Genomic DNA, 4968 nt, shown 5'->3' on the forward strand with positions numbered 1-4968 from the left:
ACCTCTTCCTAACCTCTTTACCCTGACTGAAATTGAAGCTTTTAAGACGACTGAGTTAGCTCGCATACAAAACAAGTATCTCACACAGGAAAATATTTTGTTGAAGGATCATATCGTCGCACTTAAGGGCATTATCCGCAAATTGGAAGAGCTCCTATGCTCGATGTGCGACTATCCATCATCACCTTCTTCACCAGCAAAGGATACATAATCACATGGGTATGGGCACTCCCCTTGGCGACTGCCAAGCTTGGGGGAGGTGCCCCAGTATCGTATCACCATCACACTCCTATCTTTACCGCTTTTCTTAGTTCAATACTTTTGGTAATATCTTGATCTAGTAGAATAAAGTTTTGGTATGAATTAGTTTTGAGTTTTGCTTTGTGATCCCTCTTTGTAATCGAGTCCGTGAGCTATTTATAATAAAGATTAGTGTTGAGTCAAGGGCTTTGCTATATTGCTATGATCTTGAGAAAATATAAAGAATAAAATGAAACAAAAGAGACCATGTTGATCTCATGGATAGTAATGACTTCACACATAAAGAGTATGAGGCATAAAAGTTGTTGAGAGTTGGCAAGCATAGTTTTGGTCATCATTGCAATTAATAGGAAGTAATAAAGAAAGAGAGGTTCTCACATGCAAATATACTATCTTGGACATCTTTTATGATTGTGAGCACTCATTAAAATATGACATGCTAAAAGAGTTGATGTTGAACAAGGAAGACAACGTAATAGGTTATGCTTTCTCACATCTTAATTAAAGTATATTGTCAGGGATCGTCAAACATGTTGAGCTTGCCTTTCTCCCTCATGCTAGCCAAATTCCTTGCACTAAGTAAAAATTACTTGTGCTTCCAAAATACCCTTAAACCAGTTTTGCCATGAGAGTCCACCATATCTACCTATGGATTGAGTAAGATCCTTCAAGTAAGTTGTCATGTTGCATGCAGTAAAAATTGCTCTCTAAATATGTATGACTTATTAATGTGGAGAAAATAAGCTTTAAATGATCTTGTGATATGGAAGTAATAAAAGCGACGGACTGCATGATAAAGGTTCCTATCACAAGTGGCAATATAAAGTGACGTTCTTTTGCATTAAGATTCCGTGCATCCAACCATAAAAGCACATGACAACCTCTGATTCCCTCTTCGAAGGGCATATCTTTTACTTTATGTCTTATATCTTATGCAAGAGTCAAGGTGATCTTCACCTTTCCTTTTTTCATTTTATCCTTTGGCAAGCACCTCGTGTTGGAAAGATCCTGATATATATATATATATCCAATTGGATGTAAGTTAGCATGAACTATTATTGTTGACGTTACCCTTGAGGTAAAACGTTGGGAGGCAACACCATAAGCCCCTATCTTTCTCTGTGTCTGATTAAAACTCCATAAACATAAGTATTGCGTGAGTGTCAGCAATTGTGAAAGACTAAATGATAGTTGAGTATGTGGACTTGCTGAAAAGCTCTTATGTTGACTCTTTCCTATGTTATGATAAATTGCAATTGCTTCAATGACTGAGATTATAGTTTGTTAGTTCTCAATGAAGTTTCTGAACCATACTTGACATTGTGAATAGATTGTTACTTAAGCATAAGAAATCATATGACAATATATATATATATGTTGTTGTTGTTATAAGAATGATCATGATGCCCTCATGTTCATATTTTATTTTATCGACACCTCTATCTCTAAACATATGGACATATTTTTCAATATCGGCTTCCGCTTGAGGACAAGCGAGGTCTAAGCTTGGGGGAGTTGATACGTCCATTTTGCATCATGCTTTTATACTGATATTTATTACATTATGGACTGTTATTACACGTTATGTCACAATACTTATGGCTATTCTCTCTTATTTTACAAGGTTTACATGAAGAGGGAGAATGTCGGCAGCTGGGATTCTGGGCTGGAAAAGGAGCAAATATTAGAGACCAATTATGCGCAGCTCCAAAAGTCCTGAAACTCCAGGAAAGTCATTTTTGGATTTAATAAAAAATACTGCCAAAGGAATCATCGTCAGGGGGGGGCACATCCTGTTCACAAGGGTGGGGGCCATGCCCACTCCCCTAGGGCGTGCCCCCTACCTGGTGGGACCCCTGACAGGCCTCTGGTGCCCATCTTCTCCTATATGAGGTCTTTTACCCAGAAAAAAATCATAAGCAAGCTTACAGGACAAGACTCCGCCGCCACAAGGTGGAACCTTGGCGGAACCAATTTAGGGCTCCGGCGGAGCTATTCTGCCAGGGAAACTTCCCTCCGGGAGGGGGAAATCATCACCATCGTCATCACCAACGATCCTCTCATTGGCAGAGGGTCAATCTCCATCAACATCTTCACTAGCACCATCTCCTCTTAAACCCTAGTTCATCTCTTGTATCCAATCTTTGTACCAAAACCTCAGATTGGTACATGTGGGTTGCTAGTAGTGTTGATTACTCCTTCTAGTTGATGCTAGTTGGTTCATTTCATGGAAGATCATATGTTCGGATCCTTAATGCATATCAATACCCCTATGATTATGAACATGAATATGATTTGTGAGTAGTACGTTTGTTCCTGAGGACATGGGAGAAGTCTTGCTATAAGTAATCATATGAGCGTGATGAAAACTAGCTTGACGATAATTCCCATGTGTCCTCGGGAGCGCTTTTCTCATATAAGAACTCGTCCAGGCTTGTCCTTTGCTAAAAAAAAGGATTGGGCCACCTTGATGCACCTTATTTACTTCCATTGCTTGTTACCCGTTACATATTATCCTATCACAAAACTATCGGTTACCTACAATTTCAGTGCTTGCAGAGAATACCTTACTGAAAACCGCTTGTCATTTCCTCTGCTCCTCGTTGGGTTCGACACTCTTACTTATCGAAAGGACTATGATAGATCCCCTACACTTGTGGGTCATCAAGACTCTTTTCTGGCGCTGTTGCCAGGGAGTGAAGCGCCTTTGGTAAGTGCAACTTGGTAAGGAAATATTTATATAGTGTGCTGAAATTTACTCTCACTTGTTACTATGGAAAATAATCCTTTGAGGGGCTTGTTTGGGGTATCTTCACCCCGACCAGTAGAGCAAAGAGTTGATCCTCATCCTATTGAACCTACTGAAAATGTTTACTTTGAAATTCCTTCGGGTATGATAGAGAAACTCCTAGATAATCCTTTTACAGGAGATGGAACATTACATCCCGACTCGCACCTAATCTATGTAGATGAAGTTTGTGGATTATTTAAGCTTGCAGGTATGCCTGAGGATGTTATCAATAAGAAGGTTTTCCCTTTATCTTTGCAGGGAGACACATTGACATGGTATAGGCTATGTGATGATATGGGATCCTGGAACTATAAACGATTGAAATTGGAATTTCAGCAGAAGTTCTATCCTATGCATCTTGTTCATCGTGATCGCAATTACATATATAATTTCTGGCCTCGTGAAGGAGAAAGCATCCCTCAAGCTTGGGGGAGGCTTAAGTCCATGTTATATTCATGCCCCAATCATGAGCTCTCAAGAGAAATGATTATTCAAAAAATTTATGCTTGGCTTTCTCTCAAAAATCGCACCATGCTTGATACTTCTTGTGTTGGGTCTTTTATGATGAAGAGTATTGAATTCAAGTGGGATTTATTGGAAAGAATTAAATTCAACACTGAAGATTTGGATTCCGATGATGGTAAGGAGTCAGGTATGACACCTAAGTTTGATTGTTTTAAATCTTTTATGGATACCGATGCTTTTCGTGGATTTAGCACTAAATATGGACTTGACTCTGAGATAGTAGCTTCTTTCTGTGAATGATTTGCTACTCATGTTGATCTCCCTAAGGAGAAGTGGTTTAAATATAATCCTCCCACTAAAGTAAAAGTACTTGCACCTATTAAAGTTGAAGAAAATACTATCACTTATAATGATCCTATTGTCCCTACTACTTATATTGAGAAACCTCCTTTCCCTGTTAGGATAAGGGATCATGCTAAAACTTCAATTGTGGTTCGTAAGAGTAATACTAAAACACCTACACCACCTGGGCAAATTCAATTTGAACCTAATATTGCTGTGGCTAAAGATCTCTTGGCTGCTAATATAGATGGGCATGTTATTTATTTCTATGATGAAGCTGCTAGAATTGCTAGACCTGATGCTAAGAAACATAGACCTATAGTAGGCATGCCTTTTATTTCTGTTAAAATAGGAGATCATTTTTATCATGGCTTATGCGATATGGGTGTTAGTGCTAGTGCAATACCTGTTTCGTTATATCAAGAAATTATGCATGATATTGCACCTGTTGAGATAGATGATATTGAGGTTACAATTAAGCTTGCCAATAGAGATACTATTTCACCAATTGGGATTGTTAGAGATGTTGAAGTCTTGTGTGGGAAAGTTAAATATCATGCTGATTTTCTTGTTCTTGGTTCCCCACAAGATGACTTTTGTCCCATTATATTTGGTAGACCCTTCTTGAATAATGTTAATGCCAGAATTGATTGCAAAAAGGATGTTGTCACGATTGGCTTGGATGATATGATTCATGAGTTTAATTTTGCTAAATTTAGTAGACAACCCCATGATAAATAACTATCTAGTAAAGATGAAATTATTTGTCTTGCCTCTATTGTTGTGCCTCCTATTGATCCTTTAGAACAATATTTGCTAGACCATGAAAATGATATGTTCATGAATGAAAGAAAGGAAATAGACGAAGTATTCTTTAAACAGGGTCCTATTTTGAAACACAACTTACCTGTTGAAATCCTAGGGGATCTTACAGCACCTAAGGGTGATCCCGTGTTTGAGCTTAAACCATTACTTGATACTCTTAAATATGCTTATCTCGATGAAAAGAAGATATATCCTATTATTATTAGTGCTAACCTTTCAGAGCAGGGAGAGGAAAGATTATTGAAAACTCTAAAGAAGCACCGTGCTTCTATTAGATATACTCT

This window comes from Triticum aestivum, chromosome 1B (assembly GCF_018294505.1).
Source record: "Triticum aestivum cultivar Chinese Spring chromosome 1B, IWGSC CS RefSeq v2.1, whole genome shotgun sequence".
NCBI lineage: Eukaryota > Viridiplantae > Streptophyta > Magnoliopsida > Poales > Poaceae > Triticum > Triticum aestivum.